General features: G+C 42.3%; 1 protein-coding gene across 2 annotated transcripts in view; it reads right to left on the bottom strand.

The window, feature by feature from the left end:
- Positions 1-15,196, bottom strand: part of kif13ba (kinesin family member 13Ba) — a 98,597-nt gene that overhangs the window by 34,007 nt on the left and 49,394 nt on the right. The gene's annotated exons all lie outside the window — the stretch shown is intronic.

Genomic DNA, 15,196 nt, shown 5'->3' with positions numbered 1-15,196 from the left:
TAGCTGCGTCTCAAGTCTGTACATTAGATCCTATTTCCTAGACGTCTTTCCTATTTCCTTGTATGTTAGTCCCGCCCACTAACAAAAGAACACCCCGTGACTTGTAAATAGATTAAGCCCCCATGCTCCCCCCCCCCCTCCCCCTTTTTTTTCTTTTTTCTGCCTTTGTATTTGATGTTATGCTTTTGAAACTGATATTATCCTAGATAAAGTACTATGTTCTATCCGTCTGTCTTTCAATGTTATATGAGATACTTAAAGTGTGGTTCCTGTGGAAATAAGCCTCGGCTTTCTAGGATCTCCTTTTAGTTGACCTTGTACCAGTGATTTGTACTGTCATGAAACTGTACTTTTTTCTATTGCAAACTTCTAATAAATTCTTCAATCAATCAATCAAAACCCTGCAAGGGAGTTGGCCCTATCACCTGTGATGTTCCTCTTCTCTATTTCCTCAATGGGAGGGACTAACATACAAGCAAGGAAATAAGAAATAGGATTTGATTTAAGGACTTGAGACGCAACTAATGTCTGAAGGAAGCCAAACCAAAATACGTTTTACTCTTATGTACCTGTACACACAATGTAACAATAAAGTACTACCTTGACCTATATTTACAATTTCGTCAACAAATAAAATCTAGACTAAAACGTTAGGGAGGGACTAGTGGAGAAGAGATCCAATGGAACTAAGAGACAAGTCCTTTTATGTTTGGTTGCGATCAGACGTTTGCCCTCTGAAAATAGCAGATCTACAAGCTGCGACACGTGAGCTTGCGTTGAGATCTGCAAGCTCACATCAAAATACATGTTAGACGACAAAATCAACTGTCGACTAAAATCTTGTGGTATTTAGTCGACTAAAACTAAACAAAAAAACATTTCAGATGACTAAAATATGGCTATTATATACACTAAATGGAATTTTATTCAAAAGTCTATGACTAAAACTAAATCTGCTTTCAAAATCAACACTGACATGCAACCAAAATGTAATGAATTCCTATGTAAGTGTAAATAGCACTTTGGGTTTTAATTCCGTGGCTGAAGGCCAAATCATCTACTGTAGAACAGGGTTGGTTTGTACATCCTCTGGAGTGCATTTTCTTTAAATGGCAGACTGTGTGGCTCCTCACTCCGGTGAAGCAACAACAAGAAGAATGCACAAGAAGAGATGTGTACAGTAGATGAACGATACAGCTGAGCCCAGTGTCTGCTAGTCAGGCTGAGGTACAGTACAGTACTGCACATTAAAAGGCTCATTAACTGAGAGGACATTCCACGCCGCGAGCAGCGCTCGCACGCACGCACAAACACTCGCACACACAAAACTGCAGTACACATAAACTTAGTGTATACACAACACTGCTATTGTTCTGTGTGATTGGGCATCCTGAATGCGCTGCAGGGGGAGGAGCAGATATGATAAAGGACGAGTGATATTAATAATAATGGTGATGGGTTCACTGGGAGTGTTTCTGAGAACACACTGCTGTGAGAGACAGACATGCAATGGCAGTAAAACAGAGAGGACACTGACAGCAATACTACATGCATGTGTGTGTGTGTGTATGTGTGTGTGTGTGTGTGTGTGTGTGTGTGTGTGTGTGTGTGTGTGTGTGTGTGTGTGTGTGTGTGTGTGTGTGTGTGTGTGTCTGAAAGGTGGGCAGGTGGTGGGATATTAAGGAGTGTGTGTGTGTGTGTGTGTGTGTGTGTGTGTGTGTGTGTGTGTGTGTGTGTGTGTGTGTGTGTGTGTGTCTGAAAGGTGGGCAGGTGGTGGGATATTAAGGAGAGTGTGTGTGTGTGTGTGTGTGTGTGTGTGTGTGTGTGTGTGTGTGTGTGTGTGTGTGTGTGTGTGTGTGTGTGTGTGTGTGTGTGTGTGTGTTGGAAGATTGTTGGTGGGTGCATGCATTTTTGTGTGTGCATATGGGGGGTGGGGGGGTTGTGCGTGTGCGTGCGTGTGTGTGTGTGTCCGGAGGTCGTGCTGAGTGAGAAAAGAGCAGGAAGATTACAGTGTGATGTGAAAACAAAGACTGCCCTTGTTCAGCGAGAGAGAGAGAGAGAGAGAGAGAGAGAGAGAGAGAGGGAGAGAGGGAGGGAGAGAGAGAGAGAGAGAGCAGGTGGGGGGTGTTACCATGCCTGTGCTTGGACGGACAATGCAAAATAGTCATAAATTACTTTTAATGCTCCAATTTCATGGCTTGCCGTGGACATTTTCTGTGAAACTTGGATGAAGAATTTACAATCATCTGTGTGAAGCAGGTGCACTCACAGCAGTGCTTTAATATGCTGGTGAGAAGGGACTTTAATATGCTGGTGAGAAGGGACTTTAATATGGTGGTGAGAAGGGACTTTAATATGCTGGTGAGGAGGGACTTTAATATGTTGGTGAGAAGGGACTTTAATATGTTGGTGAGAAGGGACTTTAATATGCTGGTGAGAAGGGACTTTAATATGGTGGTGAGAAGGGACTTTAATATGTTGGTGAGAAGGGACTTTAATATGCTGGTGAGGAGGGACTTTAATATGCTGGTGAGAAGGGACTTTAATATGCTGGTGAGAAGGGACTTTAATATGCTGGTGAGAAGGGACTTTAATATGCTGGTGAGAAGGTTTAATATGCTGGTGAGAAGGGACTTTAATATGCTGGTGAGAAGGGACTTTAATATGGTGGTGAGAAGGGACTTTAATATGTTGGTGAGAAGGGACTTTAATATGCTGGTGAGGAGGGACTTTAATATGTTGGTGAGAAGGGACTTTAATATGTTGGTGAGAAGGGACTTTAATATGCTGGTGAGAAGGGACTTTAATATGGTGGTGAGAAGGGACTTTAATATGTTGGTGAGAAGGGACTTTAATATGCTGGTGAGGAGGGACTTTAATATGCTGGTGAGAAGGGACTTTAATATGCTGGTGAGAAGGGACTTTAATATGCTGGTGAGAAGGGACTTTAATATGCTGGTGAGAAGGTTTAATATGCTGGTGAGAAGGGACTTTAATATGCTGGTGAGAAGGGACTTGCTGCGGTTCAGACTTGCAATGCGGTGAAAACAGGTTGATATCCATGGCTTTATGGAATTATGGAGGATTCTGGCAACACTGGGGATAGGAAATGATTGATTGATGAATGATTATTACGAGAACATTTCCTCAATATCACGTGAGGTGGGAGCCAGGTCTTGTTTGGTTAGAGGCAATAAAAGATGTGTCAAATAAAAGGTGTCATACTGACTTCCTACTTTGGCAGCCCAATAGAAAAAAGAAAAATCAATAAGGAACTACATTGCATACTTTGCATACTGGCTTCAGTCAGGGCTGTTGGAATGAATAATTTGATATTTATGCATCATGGAAATTCCTGACAACATAACCAACAACTGGAAAGACCCATTATTTGGCAACACTATTCTTACGGGCCTTTGCATTAGGTTATTATTACTATATCGCCGCTATCCGGCAGACACCAGCTAACAAAATTGTTCAGGTTTTATGTGTGTGTTCATTTATGTATTCATTAATTCATTCATAAATCAGTGCTATTGAACACCCTTTGCGTCTGTGTGTTGGTTAAAAAATATTAAATATTAAAAATATAAAAAGCTGGATGTTTTTTCATTTATTTTGGAGTTAGTTTCTGCCCAAGAGTAGAGATATGCAACTTCTGCTCAACTTTTCCAAAACCTTTCTAATCTAAATGATGTCCGAATCAACACATTGGTCAGTGAATAAGACACTGGGTTTAATCGCTGCCTGGTCCAAACCCGACATCCAACTGCAACCGTGAAGTGAAGCAGCAGGCAGTCGTCATTTTATGTTTCCCCACATGTTATAGCAGTGAAGCTAATAGTTGATCATCTGTGTGTATAGAGAGTGTGTTTCTCTGCAAATCACTTTAATTACATCTACATTGTTATTGTCTAGACTAGACTGTAGAGCTTTGTTCCTAGATCTTTTGTCTTTAACACATTCCCCGCCATTTAACAATACCTTCGTACTCTACCATGCCTCCAGTCTCCATAGACTTCCATGTAATTCATAGTGCACGGATCATGCACACCCATGCCTAGATAATGCACCACGTGTGTCCACATTGCTCACAGCTTTCATACAAAAAAATCAGAATGGAAATCCGTTCAGGCATTCATGAGATAGAAGCCATTATGTTTTCCTAAAATGTAAACAAAGATGGCTGCCATGTTTGATAGATGGGGTTGCTATGGGGGTTAAACATGCAATTTCGCGATTTCTATCATGCCTACTACATTTTTTTGGGGTAAAAAAAAAAATTTGAAAAAAAAATTTTTTTGATTTTTTTTTTTTTTTCTTTTTCAAAATGGCGGAAATTCTCGGGACTATCGGGCCTGGCAGGGAAAGACATTGAAATAATCTCGGGACTATCGGGCCTGGCATGCAATGAGTTAAAGATAGCTATTTTGCCTATATTTTGCATGTAATGCAATACAGGCAGTATGGCCTATTTGTCTAAATGGTCAACACAAGGATATATAACAATAAACATATGTTAGTTGCCTATCACTACAGTACTGTATGTCCAGTACATTACATTGTAGAGTTTGTACTTTTCAGATCCAGGGAGACTAATACAAGACAGACACACCACAGTTATACATTGTATAGGCTACTGTTTTGCACTGTGTATGTTTTTTTTTATACCTGCTGTGTTTTAAGCTCTTGTGTAATTGCTGCACCTCGTTTTTCATAAGGAATTACACACAGATGTTTAGTTGCTAAATTCATAAGTTTTTCTCTGTGTAGCCTATATTCTATCATGCATCAATAATGCAGGGCAGATTATTTCTATGGTACTGTATTACTGTAGTTTCTGTGGTCATTCATTACACCAATATTGGTCAATATTGATGCTGATTTTGTGATCTTTTTGATTTAACAACACTCTTACTTAATGCATTACTACTAACAGCACCTCAGTTGTATTAAAATGTTTTTATTACCTTCTATTATTTATACACTGTATGTGACCTTGTCAACATTCTAACTGTCAGCCAACATTTTACTTGTATGTATGAATGTATGTACATGTAAGATCATGTGGCAAATAAAATATTTTAATCTTTGAGAGAGAGCAAAAAAAAGAGAGCGACACACACACACACACACACACACACACACACACACACACACACACACACACACACACACACACACACACACACACACACACACACACACACACACACACACACACACACACACACACACACACACACACACACACACACACACACACACACACACACACAGTCTTTGTTGCTCTCCCTCAGTCTATAACTTTAAAGGATGTACTGTATGTCATGCTATCTTTAGAATAGCTATTTTTTGCCATTTCTTTTTAAATAGTGAAAATAGCTGACATACAGTACAGCCGTTGTACAGTACAACTACAAGTACAACCACTCAAAACGATCACCAGGTCTAACTAAACATCTGGTTCATTTGTTTGTCTTTCCATTACCACTGTTTGAGCACAGATATTGACAATGACACCCCACACACACACACACACACACACACACACACACACACACACACACACACACACACACACACAGTCTTTGTTGCTCTCCCTCAGTCTATAACTTTAAAGGATGTACTGTATGTCATGCTATCTTTAGCATAGCTATTTTTGGCCATTTCTTTTTAAATAGTGAAAATAGCTGACATACAGTACAGCCGTTGTACAGTACAACTACAAGTACAACCACTCAAAACGATCACCAGGTCTAACTAAACATCTGGTTCATTTGTTTGTCTTTCCATTACCACTGTTTGAGCACAGATATTGACAATGACACCATAACCGTTTCAAATGCTTTTGAAGTTTTGGAATACCCTCACTTACCCTTGTATCTCAACATTTACTCTGTCTTGTTTCACATGCTTTTGAGTGTGAGATTTTGAATTCACAGCCTTGTGTCTCCAGTGGAGGAAACATGTTATTAAGTGTGCCTATGCATAGCATGGGGACACTTATTGTTCTCGCTCATATTTATTTATTAAGTGTGCCTATGCATAGCATGGGCAGACTTATTGTTATCGCTAATATTTATTTACTTAAGTCTGTCCATACTTTTCCCCAAAGTTTGGCACGCTACTCCTCCCACAGTTTTTGCACCACACACTCGCGCCATATGTCAAATCGACCGGCTTACTCGGGAATGGTGTGCTATCAAGTTGCTAAGAGAAAGGTTCTATAGTTTAATTGATATTAATTTATTAGTGAATTAATTTTCCCCATTGACTTATAATGGGAATCGCATTCAATTATTTTTCTCTCGCAAACCATAGGGGCTACAGTTTCAAGACTTGGAGAGGAGGTTCATAATGATTGTAAGAATTAATCAAAAAATAATGACATCACTCGGCCTCATGGTGGCGCTATAACGGCCAACTTTACCTTTTGCCCCGTAACTCTTGAACCGTAGGTCGGAAAATGAAAATTATTTTTTCCCTGGATTCCTTGGGTCATGACGCATCTCCCCATATAGGCCACGCCCATTTGCGTATGGATAGATTTTCCGCCATCTTGAATTTTGTCCAAAACACACTTTTTGCTCCTTTTCCTACATATTTTCTTCAAATGTCTTAAAAACCGGTACACATGATCTATGAAGCCACGCGATAAACATAGTCAAAGGATATTTCGATAGTTCGTACCGTTCGTTCGTAACGTGCTTCCAAAGTTAGCGGGAGGGGCAAGTTTCGCAAACGATAGCCATAAATCACAAACAATAGGTCGAGTCAACACTGAATTTCAACCACAGGTCGGGGGTGGCATACTCAACGAATCCCCAAAAGCATTTCCACTTCGACCCCTAGGGGGCGTCACAAACGCGCGAAACGTAACCGTTTCGTGCCAGAACGCGTTTTTCGAGGGGACCGACCCTCTCACAACGACACACGGACGACTCGGCAGACTGTCTCACAGTCCGAACCGCCGCACAAGGTCGCGCATTTAGCGCGCTGCAGGCACACTTGTCAAAATTGACTCCGTCAATTCTAGTGTATGTATGTCCATGCTTTTCCCCAAAGTTTGGCACGCTACTCCTCCCACAGTTTTTGCACCACACACTCGCGCCATATGTCAAATCGACCGGCTTACTCGGGAATGGTGTGCTAGTAACTTGCTAAGAGAAAGGTTCTATAGTTTAATTTATATTAATTTATTAGTGAATTAAATTGTCCCCATTGACTTATAATGGGAGAAAGCAAAAATTCACATTCAATTATTTTTCTCTCGCAAACCATAGGGGCTACAGTTTCAAGACTTGGAGAGGAGGTTCATAATGATTGTAAGAATTAATCAAAAAATAATTACATCACTCGGCCTCATGGTGGCGCTATAACAGGCCACTTTACGTTTTGGCCTGTAACTGTTGAACCGTAGGTCGGAAAATTAAAATTATTTTTTCCCTGGATTCCTTGGGTCAAGACGCATCTCCCGATATAGGCCACGCCCATTTGCGCCAGGATAGATTTTCCGCCATCTTGAATTTTCTCCAAAACACACTTTTTGTTCCTTTTCCGACATATTTTCTTCAAATTGCACAAAAAACGGTACACATGATCTATGAACCCATGCAATGAACATACTCAAGGGATATTGCGATAGTCCATTACGTTTGTTCGTAACGTGCTTCCAAAGTTAGCGAAAGGGGCCCGTTTTGCAAACAATAGCCATAAATCACAAACAAAAGGTCCAGTCAACACTGAATTTCAACCACAGGTCGGGGGTGGCATACTCAACGATCCCCAAAAGCATTTCCAATTGGCCACATGGTGGCGCTATAACGGACCACTTGCCTCGTAACTCTTGAACCATAGGTCGGAGAATTAAAATTCTTTTTTCCCTGGATTCCTTGGGTCACGACGCATCTCTCCATATAGGACACGCCAATTTGCACATGGGAAGATTTTTCACCATTTCAAATTTTCTCCAAAACACACTTTTTGCTCCTTTTCCTACATATTTTCTTCAAATGTCTTAAAAACCGGTACACATGATCTATGAAGCCACGCGATAAACATAGTCAAAGGATATTTCGATAGTCCGTACCGTTCGTTCGTAACGCGCTTCCAAAGTTAGCGGGAGGGGCCCGTTTCGCAAACGATAGCCATAAATCACAAACAATAGGTCGAGTCAACACTGAATTTCAACCACAGGTCGCGGGCGGCATACTCAACGATTCCCCAAAAGCATTTCCACTTCGACCCCTAGGGGGCGTCACAAACGCGCGAAACGTAACCGTTTCGTGCCAGAACGCGTTTTTCACGGGGACCGACCCTCTCACGACGAAACGCGGACGACTCGGCGGACGGTCTCGCGGTCCGAACCGCCGCACGAGGTGGCGCATTTAGCGCGCTGCAGGCACACTTGTCAAAATTGACTCTGTCAATTCTAGTTAAGTGTGCCTATGCATAGCATGGGGACACTTATTGTTCTCGCTCATATTTATTTAAGTCTGTCCATGCAATTCCCCAAAAGTTTGGCACGCTACTCCTCCCACAGTTTTTGCACCACACACTCGCGCCATATGTCAAATCGACCGGCTTACGCGGGAATCGTGTGCTATCAACTTGCTAAGAGAAAGGTACTATAGTTTAATTGATATTAATTTATTAGTGAATTAATTTTCCCCATTGACTTATAATGGGAATCGCATTCAATTATTTTTCTCTCGCAAACCATAGGGGCTACAGTTTCAAGACTTGGAGAGGAGGTTCATAATGATTGTAAGAATTAATCAAAAAATAATGACATCACTCGGCCTCATGGTGGCGCTATAACGGCCAACTTTACGTTTTGCCCCGTAACTCTTGAACCGTAGGTCGGAAAATGAAAATTATTTTTTCCCTGGATTCCTTGGGTCATGACGCATCTCCCCATATAGGCCACGCCCATTTGCGCCAGGATAGATTTTCCGCCATCTTGAATTTTGTCCAAAACACACTTTTTGCTCCTTTTCCTACATATTTTCTTCAAATGTCTTAAAAACCGGTACACATGATCTATGAAGCCACGCGATAAACATAGTCAAAGGATATTTCGATAGTTCGTACCGTTCGTTCGTAACGCGCTTCCAAAGTTAGCGGGAGGGGCCCGTATGGCAAAAAATTGCCCTAACTCACAAACAATAGGTCGAGTCAACACTGAATTTCAGCCACAGGTCGGGGGTGGCATACTCAACCAATCCCCAAAAGCATTTCCACTTCGACCCCTAGGGGGCGTCACAAACGCGTAAAACGTAACCGTTTCGTGCCGGAACACGTTTTTCACGGGGACGGACCCTCTCACAACGAAACACAGACAACTTGGCGGATGGTCTCACCGTCCAAACCGCTACACAAGGTCGTGCATTGCAGGCACACTTGTCAAAATTGACTCTGTCAATTCTAGTTTAAGTCTGTCCATGCAATTCCCCAAAAGTTTGGCACGCTACTCCTCCCACAGTTTTTGCACCACACACTCGCGCCATATGTCAAACCGACCGGGTTACTCGGGAATGGTGTGCTATCAAGTTGCTAAGAGAAAGGTTCTATAGTTTAATTGATATTAATTTATTAGTGAATTAATTTTCCCCATTGACTTATAATGGGAATCGCATACAATTATTTTTCTCTCGCAACCCATAGGGGCTACAGTTTCAAGACTCGGAGAGGAGGTTCATAATGATTTCAAGGATTAAATAAAAAATAATTGTGTCATTTGGCCTCATGGTGGCGCTATAACAGCCCAGTTTACGTTTTGGCCTGTAACTGTTGAACCGTAGGTCGGAAAATGAAAATTATTTTTTCCCTGGATTCCTTGGGTCATGACGCATCTCCCCATATAGGCCACGCCCATTTGCGTATGGGTAGATTTTCCGCCATCTTGAATTTTCTCCAAAACACACTTTTTGCTCCTTTTCCTACATATTTTCTTCAAATGTCTTAAAAACCGGTACACATGATCTATGAAGCCACGCGATAAACATAGTCAAAGGATATGTCGATAGTCCGTACCGTTTGTTCGTAACGCGCTTCCAAAGTTAGCGGGAGGGGCCCGTTTGGCAAAAAATTGCCCTAACTCACAAACAAAAGGTCGAGTCGACACTAAATTTCAACCACAGGTTGCGGGTGGCATACTCAACAGATCCCCAAAAGCATTTCCACTTCGACCCATAGGGGGCGTCACAAACGCGCAAAACGTAATTGTCCCTATTGACTTATAATGGGAGAAAGCAAAGATTCACATTTAAGTATTTTTCTTTCGCAAACCATAGGGGCTACAGTTTCAAGACTTGGGGAGGAGGTTTATAATGATTTCAAGGATTAAATAAAAAATAATAGTGTCATTTGGCCTCATGGTGGCGCTATAACAGCCCAGTTTACGTTTTGGCCTGTAACTGTTGAACCGTAGGTCGGAAAATTAAAATTCTTTTTTCCCTGGATTCCTTGGGTCATGACGCATCTCCCCATATAGGCCACGCCCATTTGCGTATGGATAGATTTTCCGCCATCTTTAATTTTCTCCAAAACACACTTTTTGCTCCTTTTCCTACATATTTTCTTCAAATGTCTTAAAAACCGGTACACATGATCTAGGAAGGCACGCGATAAACATAGTCAAAGGATATTTCGATAGTCCATACCGTTCGTTCGTAACGCGCTTCCAAAGTTAGCGGGAGGGGCCCATTTGGCAAAAAATTGCCCTAACTCACAAACAAAAGGACGAGTCAACACTGAATTTCAACCACAGGTCAGGGGTGGCATACTCAACGGATCCCCAAAAGCATTTCCACTTCGACCCCTAGGGGGCGTCACAAACGCGCGAAACGTAACCGTTTCATGCCAGAACGCGTTTTTCACGGGGACCGACCCTCTCACGATGAAACGCAGACGACTCGGCGGACGGTCTCACAGTCCAAACCGCCGCACAAGGTCGCGCATTTAGCGAGCTGCAGGCACACTTGTCAAAATTGACTGTCAATTCTAGTTAAGTGTGCCTATGCATAGCATTGGCAGACTTATTGCAATCGCTCATATTTATTTACTTACTTATGTCCATGGTTTTCCCCAAAGTTTGACACGCTACTCCTCCCACAGTTTTCGCACCACACACTCGCGCCATATGTGAAATCGACCGGCTTACTCGGGAATCGTGTGCTAGTAACTTGCTAAGAGAAAGGTTCTATAGTTTAATTGATATTAATTTATTAGTGAATTAATTTCCCCCCATTGACTTATAATGGGAATGGCAAAAACTCAAATTCAATTATTTGTCTCTCGCAAACCATAGGGGCTAGAGTTTCAAGACTTGGAGAGGAGGTTCATAATGATTTCAAGGATTAAATAAAAAATAATAGTGTCATTTGGCCTCATGGTGGCGCTGTAACAGCCCACTTTACGTTTTGGCCTGTAACTCTTGAACCGTAGATCGGAAAATTAAAATTCTTTTTTCCCTGGATTCCTTGGGTCATGACGCATCTCGCCATATAGGCCACGCCCATTTGCGCCAGGATAGATTTTCCGCCATCTTGAATTTTCTCCAAAACACACTTTTTGCTCATTTTCCTAAATTTTTTCTTCAAATGTCACGAAAAGCGGTATACCTGACCTATGAAGCCATGCAATGAACATACTCAAGGGATATTTTGATCGTCCGTACCGTTCGTTCGTAACGCGCTTCTAAAGTTAGCGGGATGGGCTTGTTTGGCAAACAATAGCCATAAATCACAAACAAAAGGTCCAGTCAACACTGAATTTCAACCACAGGTCGGGGGTGGCATACTCAACGATCCCCAAAAGCATTTCCAATTGGCCACATGGTGGCGCTATAACGGACCACTTGCCTCGTAACTCTTGAACCATAGGTCGGAGAATTAAAATTCTTTTTTCCCTGGATTCCTTGGGTCACGACGCATCTCTCCATATAGGACATGCCAATTTGCACATGGGAAGATTTTTCACCATTTCAAATTTTCTCCAAAACACACTTTTTGCATTTTTTCCTACATATTTTCTTCAAATGTCACAAAAATGGGTACACATGATCTACTAACCCATGCAATGAACATAGTCAAGGGATATGTCTATAGTCCATACCATTCGTTCGTAACGGGCTTCCAGAGTTAGCGGGAGGGGCCCGTTTTGCAAATAATAGCCATAAATCACAAACAAAACGTTGAGTCAGCAATGAATTTCAACCACAGGCTGCGGGTGGCTTACTCAAGGAATCCCCAAAAGCGTTTCCAATTCGACCCGTAGGGGGCGTCACAAACGCGCAAAACGTAATTGTCCCCATTGACTTATAATGGGAGAAAGCAGAAATTCACATTCAAGTATTTTTCTTTCGCAAAGCATAGGGGCTACAGTTTCAAACCTTGCAGAGGAGATTCATAATGATTTTAAGAATAAATCAAAAAATAATTACATCACTCATCCTCATGGTGGCGCTATAACGGCCCACTTTACGTTTTGCCCCGTAACTCTTGAACCGTAGATCGGAAAATTAAAATTATTTTTTCCCTGGATTCCTTGGGTCAAGACGCATCTCTCGATATAGGCCACGCCCATTTGCGTAGGGATAGATTTTCCGCCATCTTGAATTTTCTCCAAAACACACTTTTTGCTCCTTTTCCTACATATTTTCTTCAAATGTCTTAAAAACCGGTACACTTGATCTATGAAGCCACGCGATAAACATAGTCAAAGGATATTTCGATAGTCCGTACCGTTCGTTCGTAACGCGCTTCCAAACTTAGCGGGAGGGGCACGTTTCGCAAACAATAGCCATAAATCACAAACAATAGGTCGAGTCAACACCGAATTTCAACCACAGGTCGGGGGTGGCATACTCAACGGATCCCCAAAAGCATTTCCACTTCGACCCCTAGGGGGCGTCACAAACGCGCGAAACGTAACCGTTTCGTGCCGGAACGCGTTTTTCACGGGGACCGACCCTCTCACAACGAAACGCGGACGACTCGGCGGACGGTCTCGCGGTCCGAACCGCTGCACGAGGTCGCGCATTTATGGAGCTGCACTGCAGGCACACTTGTCAAAATTGACTCTGTCAATTCTAGTTAAGTGTGCCTATGCATAGCATTGGCAGACTTATTGCAATCGCTCATATTTATTTACTTACTTATGTCCATGGTTTTCCCCAAAGTTTGACACGCTACTCCTCCCACAGTTTTCGCACCACACACTCGCGCCATATGTGAAATCGACCGGCTTACTCGGGAATCGTGTGCTAGTAACTTGCTAAGAGAAAGGTTCTATAGTTTAATTGATATTAATTTATTAGTGAATTAATTTCCCCCCATTGACTTATAATGGGAATGGCAAAAACTCAAATTCAATTATTTGTCTCTCGCAAACCATAGGGGCTAGAGTTTCAAGACTTGGAGAGGAGGTTCATAATGATTTCAAGGATTAAATAAAAAATAATAGTGTCATTTGGCCTCATGGTGGCGCTGTAACAGCCCACTTTACGTTTTGGCCTGTAACTCTTGAACCGTAGATCGGAAAATTAAAATTCTTTTTTCCCTGGATTCCTTGGGTCATGACGCATCTCGCCATATAGGCCACGCCCATTTGCGCCAGGATAGATTTTCCGCCATCTTGAATTTTCTCCAAAACACACTTTTTGCTCATTTTCCTAAATTTTTTCTTCAAATGTCACGAAAAGTGGTATACCTGACCTATGAAGCCATGCAATGAACATACTCAAGGGATATTTTGATCGTCCGTACCGTTCGTTCGTAACGCGCTTCTAAAGTTAGCGGGATGGGCTTGTTTGGCAAACAATAGCCATAAATCACAAACAAAAGGTCCAGTCAACACTGAATTTCAACCACAGGTCGGGGGTGGCAAACTCAACGAATCCCCAAAAGCATTTCACTTGGCCACATGGTGGCGCTATAACGGACCACTTGCCTCGTAACTCTTGAACCGTAGGTCGGAGAATTAAAATTATTTTTTCCCTGGATTCCTTGGATCACGACGCATCTCTCCATATAGGCCACGCAAATTCGAACACTGCGAGATTTTTCACCATTTTGAATTTTCTCCAAAACACACTTTTTGCTCCTTTTCCTACATATTTTCTTCACATGTCACGAAAATGGGTACACATGATCTATGAACCCATGCAATGAACATAGTCAAGGGATATTTTGATAGTCCATACCGTTTGTTCGTAACGGGCTTGCAAAGTTAGCGGGCGGGGCCCGTTTTGCAAACAATAGCCAGAAATCACAAACAAAACGTCGAGTCAACACTGAATTTCTACCATAGGTTGCGGGTGGCTTACTCAACGAATCCCCAAAAGCATTTCCAATTTGACCCGTAGGGGGCGTCACAAACGCGCAAAACGTAACCGTTTCGTGCCAAAACACGTTTTTCAGAGGGAACGACCCTCTCAAACAGAAACGCAGACGACTTGGCGGATGATCTCACGGTCCAAACCGCTGCACGAGGTCGCGCATTTAGCGAGCTGCACTGCAGGCACACTTGTCAAAATTGACTCTGTCAATTCTAGTTAGGTCATTACTCCTTGTCCAGTAAGTAGATCAGGCCAGCAGGAAAGCCACACTGGCCAAGAGTCGGGCTACTTCACAATAGGCTGGTGGTGTGACCTGACCCCTCAGCCTCTGTTACATTTCTCACTTGGGCCCAGGCTGTGCTGCATTGGCAAGGCCCCAGGAGCAGAGCCACTGTTCCAGGGACAATATGTAGGACTTTGGGTCAACTCAATTCGCCTTTTTTTTTTAGTTTTCCATTGGGCAAAAGTTGTGGATAGTACATGCCTGGCTGGTACAATTTTGAAATCACCTTAGTAAAGGTTCAAAGCGAGCTTCGGTGATACCAAAAGCTGACATGAAAATACGGCAGACTAGTGACTGGTCACTAGTGGCATTGCATCACAACAGACTCCCTGATAATGCAAGGATGCTTCAGTATAAACTTATAAATTAGCCACAGTAAATGTGAAATGCATCAATATTGAGCAGTGTTGGTTTTAATGTGAAATTAATCAATATTGAGTGTTGGTTTTAAAGAGATAATGACAAAATGTAATTTTTCAATTACTCATCCCATGGAGACTTGAATTCATGGATATATTTTTTACTAGCGCCAGCAGAGCGTGCAAGTACTGCGTTCGGCTGCGTATGTA

The sequence above is a fragment of the Nannobrachium achirus genome (assembly GCF_963921795.1).
Source record: "Nannobrachium achirus genome assembly, chromosome: 7".
In the NCBI taxonomy this organism is placed as follows: domain Eukaryota; kingdom Metazoa; phylum Chordata; class Actinopteri; order Myctophiformes; family Myctophidae; genus Nannobrachium; species Nannobrachium achirus.
This window is presented reverse-complemented; position numbering and strand designations above follow the sequence as displayed.